This window comes from Nipponia nippon, unplaced genomic scaffold (genome assembly GCF_047370975.1).
Source record: "Nipponia nippon isolate SJK-2023a ecotype South Korea unplaced genomic scaffold, ASM4737097v1 scaffold_7, whole genome shotgun sequence".
NCBI lineage: Eukaryota > Metazoa > Chordata > Aves > Pelecaniformes > Threskiornithidae > Nipponia > Nipponia nippon.
The window spans coordinates 44088218-44108363 of record NW_028262391.1 but is presented as its reverse complement, the minus strand read 5'-3'; the positions used below and the strand labels follow the sequence as shown (position 1 = coordinate 44108363).

The window sequence follows — 20146 nt, the reverse complement described above, 5'->3', positions numbered from 1 at the left end:
GAATTAGACCTATATTAAACATGTATAGACTAATTTCTTGTAAAAATTAAGAAAGCTAAATTAAATTAATAAATTATTCTCATAAGGCGATTTCATATTAATAGTTCTTTTGTCGATATGAACGGTCTCCTCATTGCTCTGAGGTTTCTGTCACTTACTCACTGTATTCTCTCTGTATTACCAGTAGCTTGCTGAACTGTGAATACAGCATTAAACTCAAAGGGTGGAGTGAATGTAAAAATAGTCACTATTGGCATTACTAAGCCAAGAGGAGATTCAAACTGCTCCAAGTGTAGTACTCAATAGATACATAAGGTCACCATAGTCCTATCACCATCAGACTATGATCTCTTTTTGTTGTTATTACTGTACAGCAAATATGCTTAATGCTGAACTTACTGCTTTTTGGCTTGGTGTACGGCCTCTCTCTTCCAAGATGATATCTGTAAAACCAGCACCTGATAGAAGTTCGGTTTTCCACAAACATTAGAAGGGCTGGAGAGATGCAAAGCAGCTTCCTCTAATTCAGCTCTTGGTGTTTGTAGAGCGGCTGCCTGAAAATCCATCCCCAGCTCCACAGGGCCCTCCCAAATCAAACTGGCGAGCGCCCATCGGGGTGTGCAGCAGCGCGCAGCAGTACGCCCTGCAACGTTCGGATACTCTGCGGAGCAAGGAAGGCCTGAACAACTGTTGCTCAAGGTCAGGCAGAGCTGAACAGCAGCGCTGTTTTATGAGCAACACCAGTTGGCAAGAACATTAAAACCCCACTGCTTCCATCAATTGCTGTGACTTTATGGGGAGAAAAAGAAAGTTAGTTACTCATAGTTTATGTTCACATCACGCTTTCAAAGCCACAAGATGCTTTAAATGCAAATGTAGAAACCAGCTGAAACGCCCTCAAACGGGTTTCATCACTAGACAGTGCTGCTCGAGGACAGTCTTTTAAACTGGCAAAGTGCCCCCATGTAAGGGTGTTTCATGCCGGCACGCTGAGCAGCACGCCCACGCTGCTGGTGGGCTCTCACAAGGCTTTCAGAAATGACCCTGGCCAGTACACAACGTGCCTCGCTCTCCTCTGCCGCCCTCCTGCCCACCCCACGGGGAAAGTCACCCTGTGAAGACCAGAATACCCTGGCCTTGATGAACAGCTAATAGCAAGGTTTAAACTGAAAGGGGAATTCCACAGCATTTTATACTTAGGGACAAGACTACTTTTCTTTCCCTCATATTGAACAGTGGTCGCACAGAGAGCTATGGTGCCCTGAGAGTTGAGGGAGAGCGCTTCCCCCAGCCCTGCCACCACACAAAAAGAGGGTAGGTCCTCCAGTCACGTGAAAAATACAGAATCAAATTTTAGGAGCTGCAATGGAAAAATGTAACATACAATTTCTTCATTTAAAAAATCTTGGTATCTGGCAGAAACAAAGAGGCCTCACATAGAGATTTAGGTATTCTTAAAATACCAGTACACCTACACATCTACTGGGAAGTGATGCCTCTTCTTGCTGGCCTTAGCACTTGGGCTTCTTCCTGTAATTGTGCTTTAAAGGTAAATTCTTGGCTAACAAACCAAGCAGATGTTGGACTTTACTTTCCCCTCTATTTTTTTTTTTTTTTATCCTAAGAGCAACAAAAAACTGCTTGCAGTAAGGCATTTAATTTATTCACTTGTAAAGGGCAAAATACACATACAGGCTATTTTTTCCACTCTATACCCTACTTAAGTCAATGCTTATGCATAACACCACAATTTAAGCAAGTTTTGTTTAGTTTTGGTGTTTGCCCCCCCCATTTGGGGAGCACCACAGTCCAATCTCTACAGGCTGCTTTGAAAATTGCATAAAAAGCATAGAAGCATTCTTTTTATACACACATATATTTTTAAATATGATCCCACCAAGCCATTAATGTCCGCATGATAAACTAGCGCCTTTAGCTTCTGCTATTAATTCAACATCTAACAGCAATTTTAGCCAACACTCAGTAACACTTGGTGCTGTAAGTAATGATACAGTTCAAAAGCAGACTCTGACGGCTTAACCTGCACCGACCCAAACATATATAAAAACTCTGGCTTTCGTATTAGACTGTTTGGCTGATGCATCATAGCTACACAGTAAAATACTTCAAAATGTCTCTGTCAGTCCTTAGGAGATTCAAAGAACACTTGAGAATTGTTCCCACTAGTTTCTTATAGCTATACGAATGAATATTATAATAATTTGAACAGTCTTTTACACAACAAATTGGAAATATTCTCTTGATGTTTGTCAACAGGTATATTTTACACAGGTCCCTTTATTTGGTCTCCCCTGCCCACTGAAAACAAACCTTATGCAAATTTTACAAAAATACATCTGCGCTGTCCTGCAGAACCTCCAGTTTTGTCTTGCGAAAGAAAAAGAAATGCCAGGTCACTTAAAATGTAGAAGTTCCCACATTACACTGGACTATGCCAAGCACTGTCATAATTCACAGATTGCTTCAGTATCTAGAAAACTATATAACTCCTGGTAAGTTTAAGGACCATAAAGAAAGCAGACATACATATAGTAAGAAGTCTGAACATAAAGAGACCAAAACCAGAGGGGAGGTATGACTTTAAAAGTAAAACAGGCAAAGCTAATATACACTATGTAGCAAAGGTTTAAAAATAAAGAGAAGCAAATACGACAAAGATAAAAGCTGTAGTCTCTCAAATGCATTATAAAAAGGGTTCTCATGTATTCCTTTGGTGGCGCACTCAGCGAGGAAGAGAAGAAATCTGAAACTGTGAGTACAGTGTGTGGTTGGGCCTGAGCCGATCAATACAACTTTAAGTTAATAAGGAAGGAAGGACTATCGCTGCTCCCCTCTAACTGTTCTGCTAACATTCACACACAAACACATTCTGGTTTGAAGTTTATGAAATGTCAGGTGGTTTACCTTAAAACGGAATATCACACCAGTATTTGACGGCAAAAGACTTCTGAACCTAAACTCTTCATTTGACATGCACTCATTATTTACTTTGGATGTTGATCTCATAAGGAATTTTATATTTGCACCCTCCCACAAGAAGTCAGAATGCTTCATTTCTGAAATGTGTAATTCTTTTCAGACTTCTAATATATTTTTATCCACTTTGTTATTTGTCAGAACTATTCACTTACCTGAATTAGCAAACAGTTTGTGATTGACAGTTACATTTCTCTGCAGCTAAAGTATTAGCCCTCCAAAAATGAAAATGCCCAACCAAGACAACTAATACATTATCAGCTAGAAAATACAGATTTGAAATGCAGTTCTTCTGTTTGCTTTCTCAGGTCCCAGGACTTTTCACTAGAAAGATACCTGGCCCTAGCACATGATGCAGAGAGGAACGCTACAGAAGAAAGCATGCCATAGCATCCTCCTCATGGTACCAGACTGGGACGGTCAAGTTTCCAGACATAGAAAACCACACATCATCTTCATACAGCCAAGTGCCACGAAACACCCACGCGACCGTAGAGAGGTGACAGCAGAGACAGCTCCAGAAATGGTGAAAATGCTTCACATAATGGAAAAATTACATTCACAGCTCTCCACTCTTCCTCTCTGCTCCTGGAGTTAAAGCTGTAGCTGGTCAGCACAACCCAGAGATGATTTCAGAGTCATTTTCTGGTTTGTGTGTTCCCCAGACTAGAGAGGTGAATTACTCAGCAGCCCCTCCACTACTGCTGGCCCTTTTGGGGGAGCTGCATTTGAACTATCCAGATTTACAGGAGATTCAACAGCTAGAGGGTCTGCTCCTGTTGTGAGCTGTTGGTCTTCCTTGATTTCATTGTCTTGAGAGCTGAAGGGGATGAGTCCAGATGACATCAACCCAGTGTAGTGGATGCCTCTCAGAAAAGTATGTCTGTACATGCAAAACATACTTAGATTGTTTTCCCATATATAATCCCCTACCCCTGACACTTTCAAGTGATGAATGAAGTCTGGATGATCAGGATCTGAGAACATACCCCAGTAAAAAAAGAAACTCTCCCTGCATTAACAGCCCCACCACTGGCTTCATCTCTGAATGGGACAGTACAAACAATAGCCCCAAAAGCCGAGAGCTTCCCTTTTACATAGACAGGAGCAGTTACTGCTCTGGGTAACCCTGTTCTTCACCTGCATTGTACCTTCACACATGAATGCTCAGCTGAACAGATGTAAAAATATTTTAGAAAGGCTTTCAAGAGAAAGCTCTTATTAAAAATCCTAAACTGCACAGTGTGTGGAACAATAATACTGTCTGCCTGAAAATGTCATATCCTTGTCTGAACAGCCCAATACCTTATGTGCTCTGAATAAAGATAGAGATGTAATTGCTTTTCTTGTTACGACTCACTTGTGCATCATAGATTTTTTAATATCCTGCAGAACACATGTATTGTGGGAAGGAAGCAGGTGACAGCAGTAAACATATGTAATGTTATTTTTCTTTATGATAGATATGAGCAGGGAACTCTAAATGATGGCTTAGGTTTTTAATAATCAACTGTGGAATCTTAGGGGGAAAGTGTGCATTTTGCCAGGAGCAAAATCATTAGAACTTTAACTCCAGCCATTGTGGGAAATTTCATTCAGCTAATTGTAGCCATTAAGTGACAGGTTATGCAATGAAATTACTTCAGCCTCGTTGATGTTCGAAAACAGGATGCTATCAGCAAAGTAGCTTTTTCTGAGAATGAATGGGGTTTAAAAATGCTCAGGGTTGTTAAAAGTCTAATGGACTGCCACGTAAGAGGAGCTGAGCTGATGCTATGCAGCTTTTGAAAAACCACACGAGGAGATGCGGAAGAGTTCTGAAAGAACTGCAGCTGGCAACATCTTTAAGTTTTCATATGTATAGAACGCCTGTAAGTACTGTAAGCTAAATAATTCCTAAAATTTTGGTGAAGATTTAAAGCCAGACCACCCTACCTTGGCACTTTGTGGACTGACACAGTAACAAACTGCATGAATAAACTAACATTTACGTTCTTGTAGAACAAAGTGCGTTACTGCACAGACTTTTTGAAGAAAGTTTTAACAGTCCAGTTAAGCTTCCCACTCTGCCCTGCACACTGGCTAAACCCAATAAGCCCTTACTGCAGGCATCTCCCCTCTTCCATGGCTTTGGTCCAAGCCCTATAAACGCAGGTCTGCAAGAGGGAAGGGTTTACAGATGAAGCCCTCCAGGAGGAAATCAGAAGCCTGTTGGGTGAAACCATAGGCATGCACAGTATAGAAATGCCTGGGATTTCCCCAGGTCTGTTCAGATAATGCTGCCCAATAGCTCCAGTTGGGCTGCCAGGCATCCTGGACAAATGTGGAAATTCTCTGATTCACCTGGAAAATTTCCCAAACAGAAGTGTTCCTGTCAGCAAAATGCAGATCCATGGTAGACTAGCTGGGCGAAGGTGTATCCCTCATTCATGCAGTTCAACAGAGTCACAGTGCCATAAAACAGAGGGGGAAAGGAGAAGCTGGCGGAGGTCAAACCTGAAGCAGTCACTAGACCTCTCATAGAGCCTGACGAATCTGCCAGCCTCACCCCCAGGATTCACATTCCTAGCACATGCACACAGTACTGTCTTAAGGAAAAAAGAAATCCCTCACATTTCCTGAAGCAATGAAATAATCAGAGTCTTTCTACAAAAAGCATACAAAGCATATTAAGGTGTTATTCATTTAATTAAAAGAGCTAATCAGTGTTTTGCATTTGTAAATTATGACCTCAAAGTTTCTCATTATTAAACTGGAAAATCAGAAGCAAGAGGCACACCCATATTGCCAGGATTTAACAAGTTTGCATCAAAGCTGTGCCAGGTCAGGGAGTGGGATCAACCCATGTATTTATATGGTGATGCTCCTGGCTGTTGTTGAAATTTCCCTCAGCTGCGAATAAATTCTAATGAAAAAGAAAGCTAAAGCAAATTCTTCTGAAATCCCCAAAGCTCCAGGCTGTTACAAATGAAAAACAGTGCTGATGAATTGAGAGAGTATGTTTCAATTCTAACCACATCCAAAGTACATTAAACAAACTGGTATTAAAATAGTGTCCTGGGACAGTATGAATTCTGCTACGTACATGGAAACTAAAGAGCATCCTTCTGGGATTAAAGTCTGAGCATAGGACTTCCAAAGGGTTTTCTACAGGAGGACTTAAGTGAGGGCAAACCAACTTACTCTGTTAATCCAGTGCTGATTTTCAAGTATGTTAAGTCATTTATATAGATATTATTTGGTGGTCCTAAATTCTTGTAGCTTAATCCTTATCAAAGTATTCAGTTACAGTGATCTAAGGCAACTACCGTCCCAATGGGAGTTGCATACTGGTGGTTTAACTTGCTTATACACATTGCCTTCACACCTCTGCTCAATTCCCCAGCTTTCCAAATCAAACCAGAGGGATCCGAGGCTATATACTGTAGGCATACATTCACTTTTTTTCAGCTGTAATACAGATAAATCCTGTTGAGTCCCTAATAAATGGCTTCTTTTTTCCTCTAGTCAGATCTTGCGGACTCCAGTTTTCTAAATATGTTCTCAACCATTCAAGCCTTCCACTCAATGCAAAAGTCTGCCTCTTCAGGATCACTAAAAAGGTCACTCCATTACAACCTGTCTTCGGGTTTAGACTTTTCTCCTGCAAAATCAATGTCATAAAAATTGGCCTGCTTGTGGAAACAACAGCATGCAGCCCTACACCCCCATATGCTCAGTGTGGGTCGGAGCCACCCTGCTGTATGTATGAAAGGCCACACAGCTTTGGACTGCAGCTCCACCCTATCTCTAGAAGTGAATAATTACGGCCAGTTTTCAGGCAGTGCCAAGTACAGGACAACATATCCCCAGAATACTTCCCCATCTCTACTAATTTTCAGCTTATAGACTTCTACAGTCCCTGGTCTCCCTGTGCTTTATAGTCTGGAAAGCAGTTTTCTTTCACAAATGTTTCTTAATCTCATGTCATTTTTTTACATTTACAATATTCTAATGCTATACAATGAAAATGGACATTTTAAGAATTAGATATGCAGATCCAACTGAGAATAAAGAAGTGAAGATTTAACTTCATTAGGGTTCTTGGGAAAATTACAATTTTCAAATATTTTTCTTTGCAAAATGAAGATTCTTTTTGAAGGAAAGGCTTCACATACAGAAGACAGTGTTGCTTGGGCAGAGCAAAGGCATGCAAGCGGGTGAGACTGTTACGTTACTTCTAAAAAAAACCCTGCCTTTGCAGATAAACAGCACTTTGCATAAACAGCACTTTGCAACTCAGGTTGTGTTGCTCCACTAACTGAACTTCACCTAAAAATCTGGTCTTCGTTCTCCCACATTCTACCTTACCAAACATAAAATTTAAAACCACAAAAAGGAAAAACAGGTGGTGGGGGCAGAAATAACCTTTAAAGCATGCTACCCTGGTTTAAAAAAAAGAAAGTCAAAAGCCATTCCTTGTAATCAGACTGGTACAAAGCAATAGCAGTTTACTAGCGTTCTCAAAAATAAAGACAAAATGTTGATAATCAGTAAGTTTTAGTTTCAAGGCTGCAAAACACCTTAAGAAAATAAAGTTTAAAAATGGGGTTTAAGTGCTAAGAACTTCCTTGGCAATGCTAGAGGGAACTAAAATCATCCTGATTTAATTCCCTTGAATTTCAGAAAACTAATAATGGTTCTAAATAATTAGAAACTGTTATTACATTAAAATGCATGATACATACTGATTAGGTCATATTAAAATGAAAAGAATAATTTGAATTATTTACACAAAAAAAACTCAAAAGTGAGACAAATCTATGGACCATAAAGACAAAGAAAAGAATTCCTCGAATAGTAACAGCTCATTGCACAAGTAACTTTCATAAATATTAGTTATGTCTGAATTGCACCAAATAAAGAATTTACAGAAAAAAATACCCATATGTACTTACTGCAATGAAGTCATTTAATGCCTTGGCTATCTCGGTTCAAAACTCATTTTTGAACTACTAGATGCAACCCAATGATTTTTCATTAAATACAAAATGTTCAGTATATTATGAATTACCCAAGACTATGATGTTAAATGCTTTTGTGACAGCAGTTTTATTTAATATTCATTGTCAGCTTCTCTGAGGATAGACTGAGAACTAATAAATTCAGAATGTATTAGTATTATAATACACTACACAATTTATATTTAGTGTTTCATACTAGCCATAACACTTAGTACAAGGCAGGTACACTGAATACAAAAGATTAGCTATACAAAATATATTAAGATGTTAAACTAGATATTAAAATATTCCTGCTCTACCCCTGGTTTAAATCTGTCTGTTGAACATGTAAGCTGGGGGCAACATTTCTGCTTTTTTGGTGACTCTTTCCCTTCTCTGTAACAGCTGAGGCAAACTCCTGGCTCTGGCTTGCTGTGCCATGGTAACACTGAAGTAAGGGCCATTATAACCTTCAGACAATTTGGTTCACAGCCCAAGTAATGCACAAATCTGGAATGAAATTGCTGACTTTTCTCTGTAGTATCTGTAAGTAGCCTTCTGTGTGTTTTTATATCAAGTTGAACCTATAATTGCTTAACTTGCGCTTTGCGTGATGGATGTTGTTCACAGTCAATAATTTACATAGCTGAAGAAACCGTTTGTAAAACGTGACTAAAGAACACAAAGGCTTTTTTAAGAAGCAGTTTCTACACTTCTCCCTGAATATGTGCGAGCTGCTGGCTAGAAGAGAGATCAGATACAGCACAACGCATTTATAGGCTGGTTTCCTAAGATGATGTATGCAGTCCCATCGCCTGCTTGCTGCCTGCCAGTCCTCTCTACAACCGTAACACCCGCGCCTGCTGGCGGGTTTCAGATAGGGATCTTGAGTTTCTAACATTTGTGACTCTAAACGCTGCCACAGAGAAGAGTGATCTATTAATGCCTACGCTGAAGAAAGGCTGCTGTACAAATTCAAGCCTCCAAACATGAGCCAGTGAGTGCTCATGGCACTCACACAAATGCCACGCTCATTGGAAAGCTTCAGTCACCCCTTCGGCCTCTGTCTCAGCAGACTGGAGGCAGCAGATGCTCCAGGAGGCCATGCTGGGGGTGCTTGGGAAGGGGCACGGTGGAAGGACCATCACTCACTGAGTAGCTGTCTCCAGTCCTGGCATGCAGGGAGGGTGGTTGGCGCCGGCCTGGTGGTGCTTGGGCATGGTAGAGGAGGTACAGCTCCTAGGACTGCAGAGCATGGTGCAGGGTGTATGGTCTCCACTTTGAAGAGTGTATTTTGGGCCAAAAGCATCAGGCACGCAGAGTTGGCCGATTTCTCAGAAGAGACGAAGAGAGGAGGTGGATAGTGAAAAGACAAAAGTATTCATCTAATAGAGAGGAGAAGGAGCTCTTGCTTAAAGCCTTCCTTGCTGAACCCCACTATCCTCCAGGCCTCAGCCAGCTAGCTCTCTCCTTACCTCTACAGTCCTCACTGGGTTGTCCGCTCTTCAGCCTTAACAACTGCCTCCTCAGCTTTACTCCAATCACTCTGTTTCTTGCCAGTTCCTTACAGAGGATCATACTAGCACATTACACCCAAGTCCTCCTTTCACCATCATTTTTTCCACTGAGCAGCAAAGCAGCACACTAACTCCCCCGCTTCCTGCAAGCAAGTCATTCTGGCCAAAGCCTGTGAGGGGAGCAGGCATACAGGGGAAGGGCTGCAGAGGTCACAATCATATCCATAATTCAACAAGAAAGGTAAAAAAGACTGGGGAATACAATGGGATCAACATGTATGCCCAAAAGAGATGGTGGACTGAGTCTCCTTTGGGAGTCAGAGTGGAGCAGGCCATCTTTAGGGGAGGAAGGACATGAAGACATTTTCCACCCGGCCTCCTGGTACAGAATGGAGAGATGGCAAAAAGGTGACACAAACATTTGGGGAATCCATTCTTCTTCAGATTTTGCATTTACTGCCCAAGAAACAGCAACAACATTTACTTACATTTCCTTCATTTAACTCAGTTCAATCCTGGAAAATCAGCACATTCATAGCCCCCAGTAATTTAAACCTCAGCGCCCCAAACGCGTGCAAGAGGAGGTACGCAGCTGTGTATACTGTGCTCAAGTCCTCACAGAAGAGATGCAGGGCATTAAAGCCACACATAATTCAGAAGATATTAGGAATGCTGACATCAAGTCTATTGTGCTGTTGTCAATCCTCCACTGTGTCAAAGTTTAGGTTCAAATGCCTTCGTATAATTGAATTTAAAAGGTCAGCCAGCTCAGACACAAATCGAATGGAAACCTGCCTCCAGTAGCCCTAGTGCTTAGGAAAATACTTGTTAAAACAGTAGTGGTAAACTACTCATGCCTCTTTAAAATTAATAAAATTACTATTTATCTAAAAAGTAAGCAGTCAGCCTGAATTCATTTACACTTGTGAAATACTCAGATCTCTGAACCAAGTCAATGTACAAATAAATGATCAGTAGGCAAGTAATAAAAAAGTTTCGATTACACTTGTAGAAAATAATATATGCTTCTACTGATGTCTTTGACATTTACACTCCTGGAAAGTGTTCAGGTTATTTTAAAAAGGAAAAAAAACCAAAACCAAACCAACAAACAACAACAACAACAAAAAAAAACAACCACCACAAAAAAGCCACACACACACACACACAAAAAAAAATCCCAAAACAAAAAATTGCTTTGTAACTGTGACAGCAGACTTCAATCTTGTAGAACGGATGGCACGCATCTTACTCTGGTCAGGGGCCATCTCTTTCCTCAATTTTCCACAGAACTGACATCAAGCTGACTTACTGCCCTTGGGGTGCAGATAACAGGGACTGCTGACAATAAAACACGTAGCAAAAGACTGGGAAGGAAACGGTCAAGACGGGACTTCCATCAAATACAGTAGGCAAATGAAGGTAGGTCCAATGAAGGGAGATGACATCATCCCCAAAATGAAGTAGTTAATTCCTTCACACTCATGTCCTTCACAGTTTTCAAGATAAGGGAATGATATGATATGAAATGATATGATGGTATTGGGTTGGAATTATGAGCATTTGTTCTGTCAAAGTGGTTTGCAAAAGTGAAAGGTTAGAGGTAGCTAGCATGCTCTGGAGGTACAAATAAAGCATGACAGTAGTACCAATTCTAGAGATTCATGCAGCCCAAGGAAATACTGCCACCAAGTTAAAAAAATAAGGCTGACCAACTCTCAAAGCACAAGCAGAGCCAACTTGGCATTTGGGCAGGCTATGGCTCAGCGAGATGACATTCTTTAATATTGACACATTAGCACTTTTAACAAGCAGCGGTGCAGAAGAAAGAAGAGGACATCTGCTTCTCAAAAAAGTTTGGCTCCTGCAGAACAAAGGTGGCTCAAAGTCAACTTCAGAATCACTTGCTGACCACTTGAGAAACTTGGCAAGGTCTCCCTACCACTTGTCCTCTTCTGCTGAATTGCTCACTAAACTACTACCTTTTTTCTTTCTCTCTTCTCCTTAGTGCAGTACCATTCAGCAAGAGGAACAACATTAGCCCCCAACAACACGGGGCTTAAATCAGAATTTACTTGTAAGTATCGCATTTAAAGAAAAGTCAGGTCATTCTCCAGTGAAGACAGACTGCCATTACATGAAAGCTTGGATAGTTTTTCAACTTCAGGTTGAGTTTTCATGACAAACCTGAGGCTGATAGCCTCTTTCACTGCACAAAATATATAGAATTGGCCATAAGTCTTTAAAGCCCTGATGTATTCCAATCCATTAGTTTTTACAGTTCAATTTATGTTGTATTACGAGGAGATGTGCTGAACTGCCCGAAAGTACAGATTTGCCAAACTACCCAAAAATAATCTGGAGAGCAAGAAAGCCAGGATACCAGCCAAATCATAAGCAGTATGGCCATTTTGCTACCAGTTCAGCTGGTAATAAATTTTTTAAAGCACTGTTAAATGTATCTAGATGAATTTGACTTTAAATCACACTTTCTGCCGAACGTTTAAAGAACTATCGATTTAAAATGAAACACAGACAACTGATACAGGTTCACGTACCGCATGAATAAGGACAATACAGACATCTTCCTCTCTTTTAGCTTTGCACAACATACAATTAACCAAGCCATTACATTGTCACGCAGTAATCAAAAGTGATTACCTTTACCAGAAACACAGCTTCTCAGTGAATTCTGAAAATGGAAGAGTTAGCTGGCAAAGGCAGAAGTCTCAAGGAAGTAGAGCTAGTGAGAGAAAACGCAGCCATCACAATACATCTTCCTACCATAAAGCAGTGAACTACTGTTAAATTAAGCTTATCTTCTGCAAGTCAAACACATGTTGGGACTTTATATTTGCTTACTCTAAAATTTACATGACAATTGAAGTATTACCCAAATGCAGAGTCATCATATGAGCGGCAGAGGGCCTGTCTGATCACTTCCATATGAAACCATGGCAGGTAGTGAACGTTTGAATTATTTCTGCTTCTCTTCTATGCAGTATCTGATAGAGAATTCTAGGCTCCAGGGCCATCACTGTGCTGCTTTTCAATTCATACATATTCATGGAGAGACTCTCCGAGAGTCACTTCCCTAACTGACATCTGACAGTTCTTCTCTGACTTCCAAAGTGCACAGCTATGCATAATCCCTCTTGAAAACAGGGCAGATTAAAAATAACACCAAGAACGTTTAACAAACGTTGGGCTGGCTAACTAAGTACACAGTTATGAGCATTCTGTAGGTTTTTACACAACTAGGTCATGATACACTCATGTTTTGCACTGCCATTAAAAACAAGCTGAGAGTAAGTTTGTGCTAACTAACCACAGAAAATCAAAAGTGAAGAGAACCTGCATATAGAGATATGTTTGGAAACGTGCTCTGGAAGAATAGTGAACACAAAAAACTATACAAGATTGTTATTTGAAGATGATTGCATATTAAATACCTCCTCTAGGCCAGTATCATTTATGCCATTTTATAAGGAGTTTCAGGAATCCTGCTGCAGCAAGATGTTCAAATTCATTCAAATTTAGCCTCTTAAGGTCAAGAAAATGGACTTTTAACAAGTCGTAAATTAAAATGTCAAGAGCAATCATACAGACACTTGTTTACAAGACTGTTATTATTTTGTTTTACAGGTCCAAGAAGGTTTGTCTTTCTCAGAAATTGCTGTGCTAACATTTTCATCATAAAGGAAAGGTACCAGATAACATCAACAGGTTTTTGACACCTCAACTTAAATTGCAAAATTCTTAGGCAAGGACAGAGTCCCTCACAATTCTCTACTCTTTCTTACTCAATTACAATAAAGCAAAATGTTGTAAGCCAAGTGACAGGTATCTGCATTTTTAGAAAGTGTTTCTAATTGTCTCTCACAGAGGGAAGATGGGGAGATGACCTTCAAATCATGCTGTTTATAGCTGTCATTTTAACTGGGCTCTTTAACTGTATTCAAAGGCTTTGCTTAGAATATTCATTTTCCATGCAAAAATAGGAAGTACCATCAGTACAAATCCCAATTCACAGGCACAAGATGAACACAGATTTCAGAAAATCCTGAAGAAAATTAGGCCAATACATGTCCTATGTAATGTTTTACAGTAATTCACAGGCTGTCAAAAGACCATATGCTGGCCCCTACTTATGTAGAGAACAATTTGCCCATCACTAGTATCCTTTGAAGTGGCATCCTTCTTCCCTTCAGATGTCGTCGGTGGATGAGAGTAAGAAATTTCTCGATGGACTTAATCTGAAGTCTATTCCGATCAAAGGAAAGAATACCATTTGGGCTACACCAAGCACTGTATCAAGATCTTCATGCCCTTTTTTCCTGAGGCAGTAAATTATTGGAATAGGATGAGAAATGATAAATACCATACTTTCGTGAGCACAAGTATGTTAATGGGTAATGATTATATAAGACAAGCTTTATGCTACAGGAAAAAAGTACTACTCTGTTCTGTATCAGCTCATATTAAAATGTTAATTAAAGTGATATGTAACATCACTTCAATGTGATAGCTTCCAGTAGTTAAATGGTTAACAGCTTTTACTGACAGATTTGATTTTCTGTCTTTTCTACAGAGAGATAAAAGCAATGGAAAGTCTTGTTTTGATAGGGACTTTGGCTTGTGTTGCTCATGCATATAAAGAAATTATTATACCCTTATTTTAGAGGAGGTAAATCAAAGAAATGCACTTTGCAATTGGCTATGTTAGAGGCAATGTTTATGGCAGTATCTTAAAAACATACAAGTGAGTCAGAAACTTTGATTAAAATCTCACTATACAGTAATCCATCCCTAGCAAGCAATCTATTTTTCTTTGAATTGACAGGTAAAAAGACCCTATGATTTCACTACTGCTACTTGCCTTGGTAAGAGTAAGGAGCTATGCTGAAGGTGGAAAACTTTCAGTGCAGTTTCCCTCCCTCCCTGTTGTTTGAATAACGCTAAACATTCACAAGGAGAGGGCTGTTTTGTACTGTTCTGTTTTCTTTATTTCAAACCTGTACATCCAAATCCTACAAGGGATGAGGCAGCCATTGAGATGGTCACATTAAATATTTTCATATGACCAAAGCCCATATTCTTGCCTGTATTCTACTGTTTCTTCAGGAAATAAAATACAGAAAAATGCTACTGTGGCTTTTGATTAACATATTCTATCTCTTATATGAACTTTCAAAAGTTTATTGTAAACTGATGTTTTGTTTGTATTTTACAGCGCCCAGCCTAACCAATCCATGATTAAGATTTCTATGTACTACAGTAACACCTGTAATGGTGACTATGAGTACACTTAGATAAGAATTTTAAGCTCTCAAGTGGTAGCTTCACAGATCTCTGTTTTTCACTCAGGGATTTTAAAACATTTAAAATATTAATTAAGCTTTACAACATGTTTATTTAACTAATTCTGAGATAGAAAAATTGAGACAGGGAGGTCAAACAAGTCCATAGCAAAGTAAAATTCAAGTCTCAAAGCCTTTGCATTAATCATACAACCCCAAATACACTGTGTAACATTTAAAGGTATTACATTTAATTCTGTCAAAGACAACTCAGGGACTCACACAGAATAAGCCACAAAATATCCTCTATGTCAATTCTTTCTTAAGGGCTCTTTAATTAGCAGGTCAGCAACATAATAAACCACAATGGCTCCCTTCGTATCCATCAAGCCAGTGTGTAGAACAGATTGGGGATTTTTTTTTCTTTTAAACAAACCCGTGATTATGTTCTAATTCCAGGTACTAACATTTCTTTCAGATTTATTTGCTGAAAAGCAGGTCTAGATCTGGCATATAATTTTCAAAGAGAAATCACAAGATTGTATTATTGGGTTTGTAAATTGCCACCAACTTCACTTCAACAAAAGTGATGCTACAGTCCGTAATGGGAAGGGGAAATTACAGGCAGCTGTCACATTTTACCCACATACCTTTTCATCCCAAGCTCCATGAGGAAAACACACACCTTCCTGTGTGAGATGAACTGCTGGAACAAAAAGCCTGGCTGTGCAAGGGGGCTGAGTGCCTCACCTACCTCTGGAGTCGGTGGGGGCTGAGACACTCAGCACCTTGCAAGATTGAGCCCAAAGGCATTATCAAGTCAAGATTTCAGGAAAAAATAGTTCCAGCTCTCAGACTTATTAAGGAATTGCATTGTCTTATTTAAACAGCGAAGAACCTTGGGGAGACTGAATTTCTGCTGTTACAATGCCTGCTGAGGAGGTCTGAATGACATCAATTAAGAAGAAACTTGGCAGGACGTAATCTGTTAATTTTATGCCATTTACATCCATTCTCTTAGCAATGCCAACTGTCAGCATTTGAACTGTTTAAGTTCTCTTTTTCTCCTTCTGTCTCTGCTGTACAGGATTGCAAGAGCTTAAGTTGTAAAAGGAAGACTCAGCAGCCATTGTCGCTCCAGGCTTCAGAGGGTCTTTTCCTATGCCAAAAAACGTCACTGGCATCACTGTTATTAACTCTCAGGAGCACACTATTATTCCCAGTACATCTGTTATTGCCAGGATTACTGTGTGCTCGTATGCTAGCTTTTTTCCCCTTCTCTGTACCTCATGAACCTCCACACCTCATTGGCGTATCTGCCTCTATGTATTTGTCTCTGCCCTCAGAGATCTGTTGCAGCACATAGTCAGTAGAAATGCTAAAAACCATGCTAAAACCCACAACATTGCAGCCCAGAAAAAAAGGGGGGTAGATATAATTTCAATGAGTCAAACTCCTTAAGGAGATCGGTACAACATCATTTGGCTTCATTTGCATTTTCTATCTATTTCTGGCTGCTATGAGAAAAGCTGCTTCAGGTATGCTTGCAGATAGAACTAAATAGCAATCATAAATACAATAAAAACCTGGGAAAATGTTTCTACGATGGTCACGGTCTGCCTAATGTTGGAGCAAAATACCATATCATATCTGCAAATTATTACTGGTATTCACCAGTCTGAAAAAGTGTTTCATGGGATCGTTCTCCAACCTCCACTGGCGCTCACACTGAAAATGGCTGCTGCTACCCCAGGCACACAGTCAGGCTGGTAAACTCTGACCCAACAGGCCAAGGTTTCCACCGGTATAAATCCGGATTTAAGTTTAAAAACACCCTTTCGCTAATCTGATAGCTCCTTTTTTCTGCCTGTAACAGCTAAAAGATAAACTAAGACACAAATATATGTGGTTTTAAAAGCTCCACAAAAATAAATTTGTATCTCCTCCTTTATCATTGTTATTTCTCAAGATTGTTCATTATTTACTACTTCTTAGGTATTTCTCATTCTTCATCTTAGTTCTTTCCTTTTTCCCACCTTTTCCTTCCCATCTCGCCATAATTTCTCTGTTTCCCCCTTTCCTCATTCCATAAGGTTCCCTTTCCCTTTTTTTGCCCTGTTCTCCATTCCTAATTTTTCTTCACGTGCTCCATAACCGATTGTCTCTCATCCTTCCTGCAACCGCTTGTACTCAGTTGTCCCTCCCTCCCTCCCCTTCACGGCCACTAATCAAAAGCACCAGAAATTCTTAGATTGCACCAGACATTCTCAAACCATTCATGCAAACGTTACATTTCCTATTGTGACTCCAAACCTCTCATCATTTTTCTCTTTCTCTTCCTCAACTAAAAAGACACTCCCTTCCCTGTTATTACCACTACCTTCTTTATCCATTCACATTTCTCCATTCAGATAAATTAATTTGTACTAGACCAAAGCCCTTAAACTATTCAGATTTTGGGACAGGTAAAATGGATTTTGAAGCGGAAGATTTACTACTGTGCCAGTCACTGTCTTCTGTTAGGGCTCTCTTTTCAGTGAGGTGGCTCCGAGAGGCTAAACCCACTTTTTGGTGAATAAAAAGACGAACATACCGCTGAGTCCTTCTGATGCCACTGAAGACACCAGGTATTTGTCCACTTATTGTTGAGTGTTCATTTAAGCCACATACTTCTCTGAAATATTGGCTGGAAATAGTCCAGTTGCTTAAATATAGGCATTGCTTAAATTCCTGTACTTCTAATGTGGGAAATAAAATGGGTGCTACTCACTACACAGGGTAGGTAGAATAAAATAGCCTCCTATTGGGCTTAGAGTATCTGGAAGATTCTGGTGGACATCACTGCAAGCAGTTTTCATAAAGGTTGTTACAGTGAAAGAAGAGATACTGGGGTTAATATTAGAAAAGCTTTTATGTTGACCTTGTATCAAAAAACATTGTCCTGTATGATAGAGGGTTTAATAGCTTGCACTGAAAAAAGGGTAAAAATATCCCAGGCTCAGTTTTAAAATATCCAGTATACACAGTATTTTCACTTACACACAGGATTCTTGTTACAGTCAATTCTGAGCCAAATATAAGCACTAGGAAATTAAAAGCAGGAATATCCAGACAATGTAGCATTTGGCTTTACTGCAGATTGCAATGGTTTCTGTTGACATAATTACTGCTGAAATCTACTCCTTAGCAGCAAGCACATTCAATATAATGCAAGAGCCAAGGGAAAAGAAAGAACAAGGAAGCCAGATATCTTGGGTCAGTTGGGTGGCCAAGGAAGAAACTGTTACTGAGAGGAGATCAGAGGAGCCTCTCATCATTCTCATCTCCCATGTGTTTCCTTTGGAGAAGAATGCAGGAGATGCACAGCGACGATTCGCCTGCTCCCACCACCCCCCTGCACACACATGCCCGCACACTCTCAGATCTGGAAGCTCAGAGCTCCCACTAGGACTTCCAGTGGCTGAACTTTCCTCCTTTGTGCCAGAAGCAAGAAGTGTCTCACAGAGATAAAAAGGTGTCTTTTACTGCTCAGAAAATTGAGAAACATTCAAGTCTTGTTTTACTGTTCCTATAATGACAAATTACATGTTAACTTCTAGAAGGCTAAATTTTATACAGCTCTGTTTCACGCAGACAACGTGTTTGAAAAGCTGTCAAAATGCATCAATAACTTACCATTATCTACCCTGCAGGAAGTATCAAGGTACCCAGAGAAGCTAGCATTGTAATATAAGATAACTTTCAGGTGGGTTGGGGGAAAAAAATTGCTATTAGGACAATGTATTTATAGCGTAAACCCTTAATAATTCAACAGAAAGCTTCAGCGCAAAGCAGAATTTAACATGCCATTTGTAGGACAGAGACTCATCACTTAAAAATTCATCTAGCTCAATTTTACTAACTAACCATCTTTTGTCATCAATTCTGGCAAATACAGATTCATTTTCCCAAGCATGAGAACGTCAATCTAGACACATTCTGACTTATATTTAAGTGAGTATCTCAAACAAGGATTTACTTTAGAGTCAATAAAACCATAGCATTAATCCAATTTCACAGATGCAGCCAACCAATTTATTACTCCAGGGAAAAGTATTTTTTCCAACCTAATGATGAACTAAATAAGCAGCCATCTCAATTGCCCACGATCAAAAATGTTTAGCCCTAGTAGCTAATTAGTAATATTTACCTGCAATGTCACAAGAGTATATCGCGAGGTTGTTAAAACTTATTAGTTTTGTTTTTTTTTTTTTAAGGTAAAAGTCACCAAGTATCAGAATAGTCTCTGAATTTTCATGACTTTGACTACAGAAAGATGTGCCTGTGAAGTGTCATATAGACTGTAAACATTTCTTAAAGACTGCTACATAAATATTTAGACTGCTCCTGGACACACAACACTTGCAGGCAGGGCTTACAGGGGTTAGGACTGGTAGAAGTCCCATGAACTTCAACACTATGATGCATTAACTCACATACTTTGCAGCAATATCATCATCACCACCACCACAGTGGTATTTCCCAAACACAAAACACGATAATTCTTTGAAAGAATGTATAAGGTAAAAATCAGTATTCTTTGTCATAATTAAGCCTTCCGCTTTTTACTGATGGGAAGTTTTCCATCAGCCCCCTCTGAAATATATTTGCACTCTTCTATCCCCAGTTTGTGCTCGCTCAGTCCCCGTTAAAACAACAGTTCCCTCAGAAGGTAAATAAATGACATCACTCAAGACAGTTTGTTCAGGTAATTTCATAAGATCATCACAGAAGTTTCCTGTTACTGCAGGTAGGTAACAGTGCAACAATAAGCGAAATGAACCACCAGGGAACTTCTCTTCTATAAAGCAAACAGATTGTAGGTTTTGTTAACCAAGAGTTTCCTAAAGAGGGTAACTGAAGACCTATCTACTCTAACATATAATCAAGGAATTATCTATTTTTTTTTCATTAAATCAAAGTTTTACATAGTGATTTTTTTTTATCAATTTATCCCTATGATCTAGAACCAAAGATCTCAATTACAGTCTGAAGAAAAAGGAAAGAAAGATACTGCTGCTGTGCTTATCGCTGGCATATAGAAGAATAAGACTTAAAACCTAGTGAAAATATTCTGTTCTATATTACAGACCAGTTTTCCTGCAAAGAAAAAGCGATCCAGTGTCTCTGTTCAGATTAACTGTTTAATATTCTGTTGGGAATGTATCACACACATATCCAGACAGAAAGAGCTGCATTTTGGCAAGCTTAAACACAAAACAGTCATTTCTCTGCTTCAATACCCACGTGCACATTGTGACACAAGGTTTCTACCAGTGTTTTTAGTCATTAAGTGTCTTCTTACGCAGCT

General features: G+C 39.6%; 1 long non-coding RNA gene across 1 annotated transcript in view; it reads right to left on the bottom strand.

The window, feature by feature from the left end:
• LOC148051048 (uncharacterized) overlaps positions 1 to 20146 on the bottom strand; it is a 125340-nt gene that overhangs the window by 53965 nt on the left and 51229 nt on the right. The gene's annotated exons all lie outside the window — the stretch shown is intronic.